Source organism: Apis mellifera, linkage group LG1 (assembly GCF_003254395.2).
Source record: "Apis mellifera strain DH4 linkage group LG1, Amel_HAv3.1, whole genome shotgun sequence".
In the NCBI taxonomy this organism is placed as follows: domain Eukaryota; kingdom Metazoa; phylum Arthropoda; class Insecta; order Hymenoptera; family Apidae; genus Apis; species Apis mellifera.
Genome location: NC_037638.1, coordinates 1400680 through 1421360, shown reverse-complemented (window position 1 = coordinate 1421360; position 20681 = coordinate 1400680). Strand labels below are relative to the sequence as shown.

Sequence of the window (20681 nt, the reverse complement as noted above, 5' to 3'; positions counted from 1 at the left end):
AAAATGTACGATAAGAAAGGCTAAGTTTATAAAGGAAAGTTTATAAGTTTATAAATTCGTTCTCAAAGAGGAAAAAAATCCGATTCGAAAAAAGAAATCGATCGAAATTAAAATTGCATCAAAATTAAAATAAAAATTCCCTTCTTTTCGGTACGAAAAGGTGTACGATAAGAAAGGTGAGGAAAGTTTATAAATTCGTCCTCAAAAAGGAAAAAAACCCGATTCGAGAAAAGAAATCGATCGAAATTAAAATTACATTAAAAATTAAAATTTCCTTACGAAAAAATGTACGATAAGAAAGGAAAGTTTATAAAGTTTATAAGTTTATAAATTTGTCCTCAAAGAGGAAAAATCCGGAAAAATTAAGAAAAAAAAATTGATCGAAATTAAAATTGCATCAAAAATTAAAATTCCCTTCTTTTCCGTACGAAAGTTTATAAAGTTTATAAATTTATAAATTCGTCCTCAAAGAGGAAAAAAAAAATCCTGTCCGAGAAAAGAAATCGAAGATCTCGCAATCAAAATTAAAATTTTCCCTTCTTCTCGTAGACGAAAAAAACGCGGATAGACAAAGATTGAAGAAAGGATTAAAAGAGAAAGCGGCGGGCTGGAAGGTTACAATGTTGGAGGAAAAAACGGAACGCAGAAGGGTTCGGCCGATCGTGTTCCCCGGTTTACGACGCGAGCGCAAGCCTGGCGATGCGCGCGGCCCACGAAACGGCCCATACAACGCGCCACTAAATACGCCATAAACCAAGCGGAATCGCCTGCGAAACCTTTAATGCCACGCGCTTACGCCAGAGCGCGCGCACGATCGACGTCGCTTCAAGGAGGCTCTCGTTCAGTTGGAAAAACTTCCACTTCGAACCCGCGCGCGAATATACCCTTCTCTCTCTTCCTCTCGTCTCTCTCTCTCCTTCGTGCGAATTATCTCTCCACGTGTCTCGAATCTGTACGGTCTTATTAACAAGTTTACAACCCTTTGTCTCTCTCTCTCTCTCTCTCTCTCTCTCTAGACTCGGGAAAAGGGAATTTTACGAGTTGGTTGCTATAAGGATATAGGTTTTGCGGGATTTTATTCCGATGAAATATTCTATTCCAGAGGCGGTTACAGCGCGACGTGTCGTCCGTTGACGGATATACGAGATCGAGGGTGTTGTAAGTTGGACAACTATGCTTCTGAGAAGGGTATAGTCGGTGGAATGTCCGTGTCGTGAGAAGAAAAAAAGAAAAGCGGTGGTACGGTCATCGCTAGTTTTTCTTTTGTTTGTTTATTTTTTTTTTCCTTTGAGTTTTGTGATTCGTTTAACGTGTGATAAAGATCGGAAGAAACGACTCGAGTCGGTGATATGTTTAGATATGTTTATTTTATTGTTTATTTATTTTCTTTCTTTCCTTGAGTTTTGTGATTCGTTTAACGTGTAATAAAGATCGAAAGAAACGACTCGAGTCGGTGATATATTTAGTTATTCGTGATTTGTTTATTTTTTTTTTCCTTGAGTTTTGTGATCCGTGTGATAAAGATTGGAAGAAACGACTCGAGTCGGTGATATATTTAGATATTCGTGATTTGTTTATTTTTTTTTCCTTGAATTTTGTGATTCGTTTAACGTGTAATAAAGATCGAAAGAAACGACTCGAGTTTGTGATATATTTAGTTATTTCTGATTTGTTTATTTTTTTTTCCTTGAGTTTTGTGATCCGTGTGATAAAGATTGGAAGAAACAATTCGAGTTTGTGATATATTTAGTTATTCGTGATTTGTTTATTTATTTTTTTTTCCTTGAGTTTTGTGATCCGTTTAACGTGTAATAAAGATCGAAAGAAACGACACGAGTTTGTGATATATTTAATTATTCGTGATTTGTTTATTTATTTATTTTTTTTTCCTTGAGTTTTATGATCCGTGTGATAAAGATTGGAAGAAACAATTCGAGTTTGTGATATATTTAGATATTTGTGATTTGTTTATTTTATTTTTTTTTTTCCCTTGAGTTTTGTGGTTCGTTTAACATGTCATAAAAATCGGAAGAAAGTGTTGATATATTTAGATATTCGTGATCAACAACACGGGAACAATTTGGAACAATATATAAAATTATTATTTTTCTATTACTAGTATTTATTGGTATTTTTCGGATTCGCGTCACGCTGTGATGAAAAAAAAATCAAAGTAAATGTTACATTTTCTTAAAAAATTTACAGAATATTTCTCAACTATTGAAATTGATCACTTATCTCCCTATCTTCATATACCCCTTTTCTTTAAAATTTTAACGTTCCTTATATATTTATTCTTTACTTAAAAATGAATTTTATCCATTATAATACACATTATTCGATCCATCGTGTTATGCACGAAATCATATCTCTTTATACTTTTCCCTCGAGAAACGAATCAAATCAATCAATTTTCAAATACCTTTGCAACTCATTTCTTATTACTTTCAACGAAGCTCGTTTATCCTGTTCCAATAATCCAATAATCCTTCTTTATGGAGAAACGAACTTTCTTAGTTAAAACTTCTCCTTTTTCCTTCCCTTTAAATTATCCGTTCGATCATCACCATCGATGGATGCACTTCTTCTCGATAATTATTTTTAATCGTTCACTTCACGTTTCACGATCACGTGAAAAATTTACGAATCATCGTCAACCGAGCGTAACACCATCATCATCATCGTCATCGAAGAGAAGAGCTCGCGGTTGTAAACACGGAGGAAGGCAACGTTATCGCGATGGATAATAATTTATCAGTCATTCAGCATGCACGTTGATTCGCGTCTGATCGATGTTTCTTCTTCCCGTTAAACTGGATCGCTTAAATGGTGGCACGTTTTAGAACAGAATCATTATTAATCACCAATATTATACCATTCGTATCAAGATGTTGGCAAGATGCGTGTAAAGCGACATTTGGACGAGAAAAATGTCATCCGTCTCTGTATTTTATTTTATTAAAAAGGACCGAGTCGAAGGTGAACCCTTTTCTTCCTTATAAAGTCATTTAAATCTAGAAAAGAAAAGATATATCATCGATTTTCCAATATATTATAGAGTAGCTCAGAAAGAAGTAAAGAAAAGTAGCTCAGAATAATTCTTCGTTATAAAGTCATTTAAATCTAGAAAAAAAAAAATATCATCGATTCTCCAATATATTAAGAAAAGTAGCTCAGAAAAAAGTAAAGAAAAGTAGCTCAGAATAATTCTTCGTTATAAAGCCATTTAAATCTAGAAAAAAAAAAAATAAATATCATCAATTCTCCAATATATTAAGAAAAGTAGCTCAGAATAAATCTAACGTGTCCTTATATATATAAATTTCATTTGAAATTAATATATCAATTCATCATTAACATTAACATTAATATTTATTATTTTTAAAAATTCATCATCCAGTTTCATAATTCAGATCGAATCAATATTATAAATGTAAAAAAAAATTGTCGAGATATAAAAAAAGAAATATCATCAATTCTCCAATATATTAAAAAAAGTAGCTCAGAATAAATCTAACGTGTCCTTATACATATAAATTTCATTTGAAATTAATCAAACTCATTATTAACATTAATATTTATTATTTTTAAAAATTTATCCATCCAGTTTCACAATTCAGATTGGACCGATATTATAAAAAAAAATCGTCGAGATCGCAGAGAAGCACACTCGTCATCCCCCCCTAAATTTTCTTCAAACAAAATTACGTCCACCGAATCGATTATTAAATATATTTAATCGATAACTTGTTATCCTCGTCTAATTGCAAAAACATCGGCTCGAAACGCGACGTCCCTTAACCCAGACACGTTGATGAAGGGACGAATGCCCGGTCGAATACCCGGCGGAAACAAGAAGAACGCTGTTGGAGACTCCTCCTGTGTGTATTTACATCGGAATCGAACGCCACTGGTGGCTACGCCCGATATAATAAATCCACGTCCCACGTATCCAGCGGATATCATAATTAACCGTAACAAATTATTTGATCCAGAACTCACCCCGCGTTATTATATCACCCCGTCCTTCTCGTTGATGAGATAAGGGAGGGAGGGGATTGCATGCGTGCTTTCCCAACGTGTTTTCCCTAAACACGGGTGGAAGATGTGTAAAAAAGAAAAAAAAGGTTTGCAAGAATTTATATCGCTGGTCATACCTCTTGGGGGTAATTAAAAGTATTTATGGCGAGCCGTGAAGGTATTCGAAACGTTCCAATTAAAGTTTTATTTTTCGCTCTTTTATAGACCTATCTACGAGCGGGTAAATATTTGTAAAAATGTCTTTCTTTTTTTTTTTCTGAAAAATATATATTCAGGAGCACGAATTCGAAAGATCGAGTGACGAAAAAGGGAAAAAGTTCTTTTTCTTTATCTCTATTTTCGTTCTTCTTCTTTTATAAACGAAGCCAAATTGTCTTCTTCATAAACTCTTCTCCTTCCAATGTTCTCTGCGAATGAAAAAAATTTACGAGCTTCTACTTACCAAGCTTTGCCACTCCTCCACCATTGAATCGTGTATTCGTATTTTTAATCCTTCAATTTTTCCTTGCATCGAAATATTTAATTATCACTTGGCTCTGAAGAGTCTTCTTTTCATACACGATCAATTTCATTTTACATTTATCTTCAATATTAAGCATCTTACTTACACTGGGCTACTTGAGAAAAAAAAAGTCGTAACTCGTCCAACTTACATCGACAGAGAACATTTAATTTTTATGACTCGCTCGAGGTCGTTTTCGCGCGGCGAAAATAGAGGAGGGGGGAGGGACATCTGGCACCTGTTGCCACGTTTCTGAAAAGAAGGGAAGATCTCTTCCTTCTCTTTTCTTCTCTTCTCTTCGGTTCGGTTCGAGCCACGTATTTCTATTTCCATGCGATAAATTCCATTTACGGCAGACTCGGTGTGTATATGTATATATGTATATATATATATATATGAAATAGTCGCGGAATTTTAACGAACCGTTAATTTGGCTGGCAGAGGTGATTTAGTAGGATTTAACACATTGAGTTTTTTAGTGGCAATTCCGCGAGCGGAGGAAATGCTTATCATTCGCCCTAACGAATGGGGGCCACGCCTTTGCAACGTTAAATTACCGTCACCCGGTAATGTCGTAATTAAAGTATTTTCGCTCCGTTATAAAATGATTTAATACCGAGCGGGCGGTATTTGTTCATAAATTGTTGCTGGTAATTATAATTCCTGAACGAAATGTGGATACGATTATTATTATTATTCTTTCTTTTTTTCAATCGAGAAGGATTTTCTTTCCGGCAACATTTTTTCGTCGAAAATATATACGAATATATAAAATATTCTCGTATTCTAGTATACACGTGTATTTATCGATTGATTCGTCGAGAGATTCGAAGAAGCGCGAACGGTTCACCGCGGACGTGTTGTTATTATTTTAAAGGGGATGAGAATTCGCGGATATCCTCGATTATCGACAGGATTATTATCGATCAAATCGGGGACGCGGTTGTTGCGCGGTTTAATGGGAAACGTTTTGCGCTTAAGTGATGCTTCGTAAGGAGGATGCGTAAATATATAGGGGGCGATAAATTACATATACGTTGAAAACGTCAAGCGTAACATTCATTCGAGGATGGGAGCAAATTTACCGACATCCTTCGATTATCGTTATCGAGCGACGAACAAGGGACGAGATTATTGGGAATCGGACAACGATCTCCATACATATTCGTAAAATGCTACTTTCTTTGAGAGAGGAAGAGAGAAAAAAAGGAAGGGAAGAGCTCGATGTTCTCCCTCTTTCTAATTATTATTATTACACGAGAGAACACGTTGGAGGAGGAAAAAATTAAGATCGATATCTTAATTAACAAATATACTCTGTTTAATATACACAAGAAATCGCAAGATTGGAAGGAAAAATCTTGTTATCTTCGATCTGTGATTAAAAGAAAATGGAAAAATTGTTTTCACTCTCTTCCAGCAACCGCTAACCGCAATTAACCGAATTATCTCTCGAATCAACTTCGTACTTACCCGCGGATCCCCGGTTCCGATTAAAACCCACCGCGGAAGAAAGATTAACGCCGCAGGGCCGCCAACAATCCTCGGTTAGAAACCTGACTCGATTAACGCGTTGCGATTCAATTAATCGACCGAGAAAACCACTTCAGTCGTGCATTCGTGCACGAACGAAAACGATGACGAGTGGATATTATTTTTTATTAGATGTTTTTAAAACCATTTTAAAAATAATTTGGGCGCCGATATTTAATTATTTTTATTTCTTTCCCTTTTTTTTTGTATGCGAAGGAACACCTGTCGAGCGAAAGTGACAGGTGAAGGAGAATTTTGACGTATATTTGATACAGTGATTCGATATCATGGTGAAATTTATTATCGGCGATATTTTGATATATTTTGATATATTTCTTGTTTTATAGCATTCGATGGAAAATTTATCGTAACATATCGATCGTAATTGTTGCGTTTAAATAAATATTTAAAAAAATAATATTTTGTTTATTTTGTCATCTTCTTCGTGCAATAAATTTTTTTTCGTATTAGTTTAATTGTTTTTTTGAGAAGCGAAATATTAAACTTTCAATGTTGGTTTGGAAATAAGAATTTTGAAAATGAAATCGAGACACACATTAAACAAAGAGTTAGATATATCTCGAATCACGAAAAAATTGGAAAATTGGATAATAGAATTATTAACCCGTGATAAATGTTAATTAGTTGTTCTTCTCTGAGACAAGGAGATACCATAATAAAAACATCCTATTATTCCCCTACAAAAATTAGCCGATTAATGAAAAATAGAGTTGTTTTTAAAAAAATAAAATATTCGAGAAGTTGCAAATCGAAAAAATCATTAAAGCCTAAAAAAATGGCTCATATCTTGATCGAATAAAGATTATAGTATCAAAAAATATATCGTTTTATCTTCTTCCGAATCGACAAAAATCTCGCGTGAATATTATTAAATTATTATTCTATAATTATCGAACGATTAATGAAAAATAGAGTTTTTAAAAAAAATAAAATATTCGAGAAGCTGTAATCGAAGAAACCATTAAAACCTAAAAAAAAGACTCGTATCTTGATCGAATAAAGATTATAATTTCGAAAAATATATCGTTTTTCCGAATTGATGAAAATCTTGCGTGAATATTATTAAATTATTATTCTATAATTATTGAACGATTAATGAAAAATAGAATATTTTATTTTTAAAAAAATAAAATATTCGAGAAGCTGTAATCGAAGAAACCATTAAAACCTGAAAAAATCGAATAAAGATTATAGTATCGAAAAATATATTTTTCTTCTTTCGAATCGATGAAAATCTCGCGTGAATATTATTAAATTATTATTCTATAATTATTGAATTAATAAAAAATAGAATATTTTATTTTTCAAAAAATAAAATATTCGAAAAGTTGTAATCGAAGAAATCATTATTAAATTATTATTCTATAATTATTGAACAATTCACGTAGCTGATATTTATGGAAGAAATGATCGAATATCGTTTATTTACGAATCTACACTCCGAATCAAGGGAGAGAGAATAAGAAATCAATCGTGCACGAAATCCGCGGGGAAGAAAAAAGTTTGTAACGGCGTCGACGCGTTCGCGCCAATGGAACGGTTTAAAACCACCTCCCGGGAACGTGGTTGCAACGACAAAAAACTTTAACGACCGTCGCTAAAGCATCGTCTGAATGGGCGAGCGCACCTTCCAATCTCCTCCATCGATGGTATATACGTACGTGTGTGTCGATCCTTCTGTGCGGATTTCACCTCTCGAACGACTTCATCCGCTACCAGGTAGAACGGACTTCTTCCATTTGCAACAACGTCGAGGAGAATTGTTATTCCTGTTTCGCGATCCTGACTCTTCAAATATGGATTCTGAAATAATTGTTACATTTATCGAGGCTCTGCTACGTAAAGAGAGCGAATAGACTCGTTGCGCTAAACGTTATGAGCCACTTTTTCTCCTTTCTCGCTAAATGCGGCACGAACGAATCAATTCCCTCAAAAGGAATATACGTATACGCGGTGTATATATACGTTATCCCCACCGCTGTCGTTTGAGTTAGAAGCGCGTCACGTGACCGTGCGACGTAGCAACACCTAGCGTGAACAACGAGCGACGAAAATTTTTCCGGCGACGGAAAGGAAATGATCGATCGAGCATTTAACCTTCGAGCGTGAACATTCGAGAGAGAAGCTCTCGCGTTTAATTAATCTTAATGGGTTGATTAAAATTCCTCCGTTTCCCAAGTGGAATTAAAAAAAATCTCGGAGAGATTTAGCAACAGCGTCTTAACGAGGACGGTTTCAACGATGTTTTTCAACGATGATTATCGTTTTTAATTAATAACTTTACCACTTACTTACCCACTTTAATTATAATTGCGTTGCTACAAGGTTGTTGTCGATCGTATCGGATTGATCAATTCCTTACGCGGAACGTCGCGAGTTGCTTGAATATTTCACGAGACGGAACGAAATCTAAAGAAAGAGGAAAAAAAAGAAGGAAATCCTCTTAAACGGCAACGCAGACGTGAGCCGGTGTACGAATCGTCAATCAGCCACGATAAAATCACCGTGTAGCCAGAGATAATCGCGAAAATGATTTCACGGGACGGTTTCCATAAGCGACAAAGTGGATAGCCGATTATTATTATCGATGCTCCCGATCCCCGTGCAGATTTCTAATTTATCGATCCACGCCGCGCCAGCCCGGCTAATTAATGTCCACCAACGGCTATTCTCGAATCCTCCTCCCCCTCCCTCCTCCTCGAGCACGAGCTTCGAGTGAGACTAGTTAGCGGTAAATGCAGGTCCATTATAAGGGCAATTAATGAGGGGCCGTGCGGCATTAATTGCAATCGCGAAATCCCAATGGAGAGCCCTTCGAGGATTGTTCGTGCTCGCGTTACGCGTCACGGTAGAACGTTTAAAAGGGAGTCGCGCGCACGGACGGATGGTCGGAGACATTTTTGACCAGCCGAGGGCGCTGCTTGTCCATATTTGCGTCCCGTTAACGCGACTAGGAGGCGTTGTAGTCACGTTTCGAGCAACTTCGTATTAAATAAGTCGTTACTTCTGACGAGTAAAAATTGAGTGGTGAAAAATTTCAAGCTAAAATAGCGGTTGTGGAATGTTTGTGTACATTTTCGCGCAATACCGGGTAGTAGAAGTAACTGGTTCGTGAAAGCTAACAGTTCATAAAGTTGCGGACAGAAAATGTTTAAATATCTCGACGGGAGAAATGTTAAATTATCGTTCGAGCACGCGAGAGGTCGGAAACGAAGTAGAAATACCTTCGTTTCAACCAGATCCTAAAGATATTGAGGAAATAAGCGAATTAATTTCCAACCTGAAATACCGATACCGATTGACATTTATCTCTTTACCGGATAATAAGCGGTACGAAATAGTTATTACTATATTAAAATTAATTTTACGACCGACGTATGATTAATCGATTAATTTAAGCTATCTCGCATGCATTTCTATCGTTTATTATATTTATTATATTTTGAAGGAATAATAATATTCCTAATATGCGGTATGTCTTCTTACCAGTGTAGAATTGTCGAGCCTAATTTCTTTTCTTAATAAATTCATTTTTTCCTTTAACATCCGTTTCTTTGGAATAATTCCAATTCTCAAGCTCCAGTTTATCGTACGTTTGTCAAATTCGAAATGCTTTTTAAATTAATTGCTACAACTACAGATTTTTTATTACTTACTCATACTTTTTATATTTTATATTTTGACACACACACACACATCCAAGAATCCAATCCCATCGATCTCATAAATTATTCGTTTCGAGAAGCGAAATAAAACTCGTTTCCAAAACTAATCATCGATTCCATCGGCGAAGAAGGAAACAATCCCTATTTTTGGCCGCTTATTTGCGAACAAACGAACGGGCGAATACGGAAAGCGTGGGCGGGACGAGGGCCCAGGCTCGGGTTCAAAAAAGCAGCCGACAGCTTTTTCGCGCGCCGACAAGATCGTTATCGTTATCACGATCTCGATCACTTTAAGTAGCCGGTGTTTTCGGCCCTCGTGCACTTTTTCCAACGCGTCCTCGAACCCCTGATCGATCCCATCAACGTGTCCAATTTGCACCGGCGAATCTCGATTTTCACGCTTCCTACTCTCGATAAGACGAGCGGGGACAGATCTGGACAACGATCTTTCCAACGTGTCACGATCCTCGAATAAATTAGGCGGGAGTCGATCGAGTGTCGCGCGTTCACGTATCGTTTACAGTAATCAAATTTGTCCAACCGTGGAATATTTTCGTAAAGATTTCCATACTTCGATAAACGATTCGAGATCGTTTCGAATAATTCAATTTGAACTTTCTTGTTAACGAATGTTATACTAGTCAAGTTTTTCCTGGAATTTGAGATCGATTTTCTTGAATTATTCAACTTGAATTTTATTATTAACGAATGTTAGATTAGTCAAGTTCTCATTGTGAAATTTGAGATCCATTCTCTCAAATAATTCAATTTGAATTTTATTATTAATGAATGTTAGGCTGGTCAAGTTTTTCTTGTGGAATTTGAGGTCGATTCTCTCGAATAATTCAACTTGAACTTTATTATTAACTAATGTTAAGTTCGTTAAGCTGGTCAAGTTCTCCTTGTAGAATTTTTTGTAAAAATTTCGAATAATAGAGATTTGAGATTGTTTCCCTGGAATAATTCATCTTGTATTTTATTGTTAACGAATATTAAGCTAATTAAATTCTTGCTACAGAATTTGAGATCGATTCTCTCGAATAATTCAACTTGAACTTTGTTATTAACTAATGTCAATATTATTATTAACTAATGTTAAGTTCGTTAAGCTCAAATTCTCCTTGTAGAATTTTTCGTAAAAATTTCGAATAACTTGAGATCGTTTCCCTGGAATAATTCAATTTGAACTTTGTTTTTAACAAATATTAGGCTGATCAACTTCTCGCTTGAATTGAATTTTATTATTAACAAATATTAGACTAGTCAAGTTTTCATTGTGGAATTTAAGATCGATTCTCTCGAATAATTCAATTTGAACTTTGTTATTAACTGTTAGATTGTTGACTGTTAAGCTGGTCATTAAGCTGGCTTCTCGCTGTGGAATTTAAGATCGATTCCCTGGAATAATTCAACTTTGTTCTTGAACTTTGTTCTTAACGAATATTAGACTGGTCAACTTCTCGCTGTGGAATTTTTCAAAAAATTTCGAATAATTTGAGATCGTTTCCCTGGAATAGTTCAACTTGAACTTTGTTATCAACGAATATTGGGCTGGTCAACTTCTCGCTGTGGAATTTTTCGTAAAAATTTCGAATAATTTGAAATCGATTCTCTCGAATAATTCAACTTGAATTTTATTATTAACAAATATTAGGCTGGTCAAGTTTTCGCTGTGGAATTTGAGATTCATTTTCTCGAATAATTCAACTTGAATTTTATTATTAATAATGTTAGGCTGGTCAATTTCTCGCTGTGGAATTTTTCATAAAAATTTTGAATAATTTGAGATCGTTTCTCTGGAATAATTCAACTTGAACATTGTTATCAACGAATATTAGGCTAGTCAAGTTCTCGCTGTGGAATTTAAGAATTTAATTAAGATTCCCTGGAATAATTCAACTTGAAATATTTTTATCCTCGTGGAAATATCACTTGTTTAATTTTACGTGAACGAAATTTCGAAACGTTTAAAAATTAAATTATTAATATTATTATTAATAATTAAATTCTCCAATTACGCGATTTACTTTTATTCCATTACAAAACTTATATGAATTCAAATATCAATGTAATATCTGGAAAGGGATGAAATAATCTCTGTAATTATCCACATTAAAAACAAAATTTTCACCTTCCTCGTTTCTAAAATTTCAAATTATATACAACTACGTCCAATACAAATTCCTCGCAGTTTTACCATAAATGTAAGCATTAAATATCTCTAAACACCATCCAGAAATCCTCTAACTTATCCCACTCTTTCTACCCCCTTTTCCAATCCTTTTCCAATCCACCCAACACAATTTCACTTCGACCAATCCAATCTCGTCCATCGAGTATCAAAATCCAGAGAAGATTTCAAAATCCGAATCCGTCGTAATTTTCGAATCGTAGAATCGAAATATTATTCCCTCCACCTGGTATCTTCGACGCGCCGCCGCTTCCCCTCCGCCCCGTCAAACGCACGCGTGATCATTACCATCCGTATAATTACCCTCGTCCTCGTGAGACGGTCGGTTGCCTTTGCCCGATCTCGTTTATCCGGTCCGGGCCAGACGTTTTAATTGATTTTTGCGCGATCGAGAAGTAGAAGAAGAAGAGGAGGAGGAAGGGAAAAAATGAGTCGTCGTGCTCCTCGATCGTGAAGAGAAACAGGTAGAGAAAGAGAAAGAGAGAGAGAGAGAGAGAGAGAGAGAGAGAGAGAGAGAGAGAGAGAAAGAGAGTGTGACACTTGCCTCGTCACGAGTACGGTTTTTATTTTTCCAACGATGAGCGTATTATAATCGTACAGGGAGTTGATTGTCCTGAAATTAATGTGCCACGATTAATGGCTATATACGTATACATTCGATTAATTTTTAGAGATACTCTTAGCACGGCTCTGAACACAGCGATAAATATATATTTATATACGTAAAATGAAATCATAATATTTCTAGAATATGATTGTTCGTTAAAATATTTATTTGATTCGTATCTTCATTGATTGCATGTTTAATTTTTAGGGATACTTTTAGTATAGTTTTAAACACAGCGATAAAAATATATTTTAGTAAAATGAAATCATGATACTTTTAAAATATTGTTTGTCGTTGGAAATATTTATTTTCATTAATTTTTAGGAATAGTCTTAGCACAACTCTGAACATAATGATAAAAATATATTTTACTAAAATGAAATCATAATAAATTTTCTAGAATGATCGTTGAAAACGATAGTATAGTTTTAAACACAGCGATAAAAATATATTTTAGTAAAATGAAATCATGATACTTTTAAAATATTGTTTGTCGTTGAAAATATTTATTTTTATTAATTTTTAGGGATACTCTTAGTATAATTTTAAACACAGCGATAAAAATATATTTTAGTAAAATGAAATCATGATACTTTTAAAATATTGTTTGTCGTTGAAAATATTTATTTTTATTAATTTTTAGAGATACTCTTAGCACAGCTCTGAATATGATAAAAATATATTTTAATAAAATGAAATCATAATACTTCTAGAATATGGTCGTTGAAAATATTTATTCGTTACATTCAATTTATATTTTCATCGATTAGACGTTTAACTTTTTTTAAGATATTCTTAGCACAGCTCTAAACGCGATAAAAATATTTATTCTTATCATCGATTGGACGTTTAACTTTTTTAAGGATATTCTTAGCACAGCTCTAAACGCGATAAAAATATTTATTCTTATCATCGATTGGACGTTTAACTTTTTTAAGGATACTCTTAACACGGCTCTGAACGCGATAAAAATGAAAGTAAAAATATATTTTGAAATCATAATACTTCTAGAATATGGTTGTTCGTCGTTAAAATATTTATTAAAATAATAATAATATTAAATAAATATTAATTAAAATAATAATATTAAATAAATATTTATAAAATTGTTACATTCAATTTATATCTTCATTAGATGTTTAATTTTTTTAAGGATATTCTTAGTAAAAATATATTTTACTAAAATGAAATCATAATACTTCTAGAATATAGTAGGTTGTTCGTCGGTGTTGAAAATATTTATTCGTTTACGAGACAATCAAAGTATTTGGAAAAGTATTTCTCATACTCCGTTATACACATCAGAATCAACTCGACATTTATATACCAAATCTGCAGTTAAAGGATTAAACGTCCGCGTTAGATGCATGGTTAAACGGAATAAAAATCGCATTCGGTTCGAAAAATTCGAATTCGACCTCTTCGACAGGAGAAAAAGCGAGGAAAAGGGACAGCCTCTAAGATTGACGAGTGGAAAATGAGAATCGCGAAGAATATCCATCCATGCGTGCTCTCGATCGTGTTTGTTATTTAAAATTCAAATTATAAAATAATATAAAACATTCTGCATCACTCTCCCCTTCACCACGTACATACACGTGTACAAAGATGTACTCCTTCCCTACTTCCATTACCCATCATCGTTATATCCCAAGCCAAACAATTTCCCCTGCGGAATTTTTTTCAAAAAATGGGAAAATATATCAGATTACCGACACGTTATCGTCGACGTGTTCATCAGCGCTCGCGTCAACCCGTGTAAACCGCGATCCAACGTCAAAAATGCCACGTTGCCACGTTCGATTAACGCTCGATTACCTCCCTCTCTCTCTCTCTCTCGAGATAACCGAGCGAGCGAGCACGTCGCTTTACGAATCCGAAGGAACGGAATCGGCCCCCCCGGCACCGGCCTCCGATTACTTTGCCCTCCCTCCTCATAATTACGGCAATTTTCACTATTTATAGGTCGTTCGAGGGAATAAGAGGAGAGAGAGAGAGGGAACATGTTGGAGTGGAGAACGGTCGGAAAATCAGGCGGCCCCCTCCGGGTGAATCGGCGGCACAGCCAGTTCACAATTATGTTTATCGACGCTTAGTATCGGCGCCATTACATCGAGCTGGCAAGGACGACGCGAGCAAACAGATTTTTATCCTTCGAGTTTCAATCTTTCGAATGTTGAGGGAAGAGAAGTTCGAAAAAAATTGTTATTAATATACGGTTGATTAATTAATATGGAGGATTTTAGGAATATTTTGATCAATTTTTCCTTGTCGAAAAATTGAAAAATTTTGAAATTGATGGAAAAATATTTGTGCGTTGAGAATTCTGACAATGGAAAGATCCTTGTGTTATTTCTTTCGAAAGGTTTTAATCGAATAGTGCAATCGATTATTTTTCTTTAATTTTATCATTGACATGTATAATTGGCGTGAGAATTATTAATTTATTTATTCATTCACTTTAAAAGTATCTTTTACACAATTTGGAAGTTCGAAAAAAATTGTTATTAATATACGGTTGATTAATTAATATGGAGGATTTTGGGAATATTTTGATCAATTTTTCCTTGTCGAAAGATTGAAAAATTTTGAAATTGATGGAAAAATATTTGTGCGTTGAGAATTAACTGAGAATTAATTGGTCTGATGTAATAATCGATCCCAACTTTGACTTAATGGAAAAATCCTTGTGTAATTTCTTTCGAAAAATTTTAATTGAATATTACAATCAATTCGATTATTTTATTATTTTTATAATTTTATCATTGACACGTATAGTTGGCGTGAGAATTATTAATTTATTTATTCATTCACTTTGAAAGTATCTTTTAGATATAAATTGGAGACAACTTGGAAAATGATATTGTTTACTTGATTTAATTGAAAAGACAAAAGATATGGTAAATTGGTAAGAGAAATGTAATAAAAAAGATATTCAATATAATTATCCTGTCAATGAGTAATATTATAGCGAGATCGATTTTAAATGTCTCTCTTCTTCACGAAATCTCTGAGGGTATTTGAAGAATGAACGGTTGCTGAAAAACGGCAGGTCGATGAGGACGACATTGGGGAGGGGGAACAGCCACGGGGCGGGATTCTTTTACGTATCTCGAAATACCTAAAAGCGACGCCTGTTTAAATCACGAGATACGGAAACCTGTGATCAACTCTTCAACCTATCTGATTGTAGAATGGTTGTTGCGTGATGCGCGCGTAGGGAAAAATAATGATAGGAATATGTGGGTATATCTTGCTCGATTCCGTTGAAGAAAGCCGTTTGGAAAAAGAAAAAAAGAATCTAATACACGCGGTATATAATTTTTCAACGAAGGGAAATAATATTAACGCCGTGATAAAATTGAAATACGACGCGTTTAATTAACGTCGACGTCGAATTGAATTCGTGAAAATAATTGTCGAAAAATAAGAATTTATCGGGGGAAACGCTAATAGAATTCGAAAGCTAACAAATAGAACGATTTTGACAGTAATTACAAGTATCCGTTTTCATAAAGAGAGAGAGAAAGAGATAAAGCAATATTTTAATAATTCGTTTCACGCTCAACTTTTTAAATAATATCCATAATTCAGCCAAACGTGTCCTGGTTCGCGAAACACTTGCCCTACTATTACCGATCTACACCCTTTTCCCATCTAACCCAAACACGAACGTCGTATCCGTTCGAGCTAAAACCCGACGAACCGTATCCCGGCGGAATAATCTCAATAATCGTTTCGACAATTTCAATCCGTTCCGTTCGTCGAATAATTAAAAACCTGTTCTCCTCGCGTGAAAAAGGAAACCTTCCTCCGAAGAAATATCCACCAAGTCCCGATTAAAAGCGTTTAGCCCGCCACGCGATCCAATATTTATCAACGGGACGGGACGAAAGTGGCGGCCACTGTTATACGTCCGAATGGAAAATGGCAAGGTGGCTGTAAAACCGCGGCGACCAAACCGTTGGAATGTGGATACCATCTGTTCCTTCCGTCCGCCCCTTCCGAGCCTCTTTATCGGGCGCGCGTATTACCGACCGCGCAACCAATCTTTCTGTCGGCCGACCGCTGACACGCGAGCTTTGAGGTTAGAATTCGAATCGCCCGTGTCCGCGCATGCGCGCGGATTCCAACGAAATTCGCCCGTGTCCGCGCATGCGCGCGGATTCCAACGAAATTCGCCCTTATCCGCGCATCGATCGATCGACGCCTCTTTCTCGCCAAGCGTCAACGTTGCTTGCTTACTTCAGGTAGCGAGGAATTTTAATTGGAGCGGGGAGAGGGATTGATCGATCGCGGTACGTAACGACGCCGTCTCGTTTTTATTTAACTCGTGTCGAGTCGAGAATATGAAATTTCGATTCGTCTCGCAATTTTCGGATTAATTTTTCTTTCTTTTTACTGCAAAGAGGTTACGAAAAAATAAACGCGAAACTTATCTCTCGAACGCAAAGAGGCTCGCGAAAGTGGAAGTTCTTCTGGTGGTTGAATTTATTAGATTCAAATTGTGTCGCGCGAAAGGAATTCTCGGGTTATTCTCTTAAGCGCGTATTACTGATCCGTTAATGAATAATATTTAATATATTCAGAGTGAAAACAGTCGCGACCACATTCCTCTGTGATCGATCTGATATGGCTTTTATGCTCTACTGAATCCCGGATTACGCGGATGACCTCTTTCGATTGTAAAGGCTAGAAAACCAACGATAAAACACACGCTCGCAATGTAATCGTTGATTCATGGCTTTCTCTCGACTCGGATTTAAATAAAAAAAAAAAGAAAATAAACGATCATTTTATTAAGTGTAATAATTTATCGTGGAACTGTGTATAAATATTTTTTTAATGGAAGAAACGAAAATTAAGGAAAGGAAAAAATAGTCAAAGAATCGTCACGATGTCAAAAAATCGTTAGAGAAACGAGACCAAGTAAACTGGTCCAATTTGTTAAAATTTAATACAATATATACGCAGAAGAAAAATAATATAACTCGTTAATCACGTTTGCAAACGTTATTAGAAACTCGTGATAGACATACCTATATATATATATATATATATTTGCAACGTATAATTATCCCATTGTTGCGCAAACAGGAATCGATCAAATGCGTCATATATGTATAAACTTCCATCGATCATTATCTTAGTCACGAGGCGGTTCTTCATCGGACAACAAAAACCTGTATCGAGCAATTTTATCGCAAGTGAGTGAGAATATGACAATTTTACGAGTAGAGTCCATTGCAGATTGGCGGCAATTTGTACGCCGTTAGAAATCGTGATCGATCGATTTAATAATACCGCCATCACTCCGTGTATACACTTTGAAATTCATGAATTAATGAACCACGATCCCGTGTACATCTTGATTATTCATCGAATGTTCGAACTTAATAAATAGGGCTGCCTTCCAAGTCAGAGAACACGATTTTAATTTCGTTCGAACCGAGTCGAGATCGAATCTCGGACGGGTAAATTGATTCGACGATAAACGAAGAGGAAAAGGTCGATCGATTCGAGATTCGTAATTCGTCGTCCATTTTCACGGATATAAATTTTCAGAGAAGAGAAAAAAAGTTTATTTGAAAAGAGAGAGAGAAAACGAGCCGCGGAATCGGCTCCGATTCTCACCGAATCAGAAAAGTGAAAGACGCGTAGCGATCGCCACGCCTTTTCCAATCGCGCGATCGACATCCAATCGCGTGTCAACATCGACTTAATCCAATCGTAATCGATGTTGCTCCCTTTCTCGAACACATCCATTCTTTCCTCTTTTCTCTCTCTCTTTCTCTTTCTCCTCCCTCTTCCGCTAATAATTCTTCGCGACGATGAATCGATCAACAATCATCCGATAGTTTTCATCCGTGGCCGGGATGAGGATTTCGAGGCGAGCCAGCAGAGCATGAACGACGCGACATTTGCCGATTGCCGTGTGGAATGTGGTCGGCAACATTTTTCACCAACCTCCTACTGTCAGTTAAATATTACGTATCGTTGCGGAGAAATCTCCATCGGATATTACGTCGAGGGCGTCACTATCATTCGTGAAAGAAATTCCGTCTTACCGTCGTTCGAGTAAGAAAAGGTTAGGAAAGAAAGAAGAAGGAAGAAGAAGAAAGGGAACGAATTTTTTGTAATGGTACGCGCAACAAGTGTAATACGAGTAAAAAATCGATACGAGTCCGCTCGAGTGCTCCCTCTATCTCACTTTCCCCCTCCACCTCCAATCGAATCCATTTCCTGCGCGTTACGTTTATCTCGGATCAGTTTCATCGTTCAGAGACAGAACAAATCCACTTTGGTTTAATAATCACGACGATTATTTAACGGAAGCAAAAGCGCGAAGGTATTATACTTATTGTAAGGAACGAAGGAACGAACGAAGGAACGAGCGTTCAAATCATGTCGATTATTATTTATGCGTCCTTCGGCATGATTTACGACCGGTTGCTATTTTCTATGCTTAGCGCCGTGTAAAGTTCCCAACCGAGAATTCTTCCAGTTGATAATTCTACCTTGTTGCCTTCGATTACGTAAGTGTTGTGAATTGTGAATATTGATTTTTTTTCTTTTTCTTTTCTAATTTGTTATTGGAAAGAAAAAGAAAATGACGGGTCATTGAAGCGATAATAAATTCCGAATGAATTATATCAATGGAAGTAAAATTTTAATTGCGGTGTAGTTCGTTTTTTCTAAAGCACCATTTCCAACGCTAAATATAATATATCTTCGCGTAGACAACTTTTCTTCTCTTCCAAAATTTAAAATACCGAAACATTATTGCTAAATCACTTTTATATATGGACAGTAACAGTCGTTTATCTTACCTTTAATTTTTCTCTACTGACTACCTTCAAAAAAAAAAAAAAGAAGAAGAAGAAAAGAGAAAAGAAAAAAAAAGAAGCAAAATTCAACCATAATATCGTTACACTTTCCCCCCCTCCCCCCTTTACCCATCATCGGTGTAATTAAAAAGGAATTAATTGGACGGCGAGGAGCACGAGGTCGAGAGATATCCGGCGTGGCGGTCACGATTTGGACGGTAACGGTACAGTCGACGGTGGCGTAGGTGGACGTCCTTGATCTTGCGATAGTAATCAGGACCCTCGGCCACCGGTCGTCGTCTTGTTGGCCGCCGATATATACCCTAAGTGGCGGGGCCTGATTGGACGGAACTGGATTACAGGACCGGTCCCCGGGAGTCACGTGTCGATGACTTCAACAAGGAATCGATGACCGAAGAAGTCGCTAGCCTTCCCCGATTATGCATCGGGGGAAGAGACGCGTGTTGCCCGGGCGTTTTTCACGCCTCTCGATTAACTCGCAACGATGGATCGTCCAACGATTTCTCTCTCTCTCGCCAATGCATCGCTTTTAATTCTTCCGCTGTAACTCTTTCACGGGTAAATAAAGCACTCTAGCAACACTTTATGACCGTGTTTTAGTTTTAATTAGTCGTTCCTTCGATTTCGACACGAGGGAATAGCTTCGAACAATTCGCTTCGAGTAATTTTTTCGATATACGAATCGGGACGGGAGTCGAGTAACAAAGTTCTGCTTGCTTCGTTTCTAATTATTTCGAACACTTTTTTCGCTTGTTCTTGATGTTTACACTCGAAGAACTCGAAGGATAATCGAATAAAGGATATTTCTGAAAACGCAACATAACCTCACTCTTCGGATTCTCAATAGCTTTCGACATTTCACTTAATCGGGAACACTTTCGAGCATAAAATTTTTCTAACGCGCACGATCACTCGTTTTTTCTTCTTTTTATGCACAAAATTCTAGAAAATTCTAACTTGTGTACACGAATTTCACGAGTCGTATTCGCCGCAGTCAAGAGCACCGTTCGGTTCCGTCGGTCTACTAATTGCCATTAATTCGCGTCTCGAGCTCGTTCCGGCGTTTGTTACCGACCGAGTCGCTCGATCGAGCGAAATATCTTCCCGCATTATTCCCCATCGCGCAAAATATCGCTCGGTGATTAGCATCCAGCCTGTTCCCTCGCGCGCACACACGGTGTCCCGCGTCGAAATCTCGCCCAAGGCGGTTTCTCATTACCGCTACAAAGATATCGCATGCGCCTCCATGATTGCGGTGAAACTTTATTTCACC

General features: G+C 36.3%; 1 long non-coding RNA gene across 1 annotated transcript; it reads left to right on the top strand.

Moving 5' to 3' along the window:
* Window positions 1-8021: 8021 nt before the first annotated feature.
* On the top strand, window positions 8022-19096 carry LOC113219285. The gene is made up of 2 exons (XR_003306182.1): window positions 8022-9427; window positions 14526-19096. It is a non-coding gene; the product is annotated as an uncharacterized LOC113219285 (long non-coding RNA).
* The last annotated feature ends 1585 nt before the right edge of the window (window positions 19097-20681 follow it).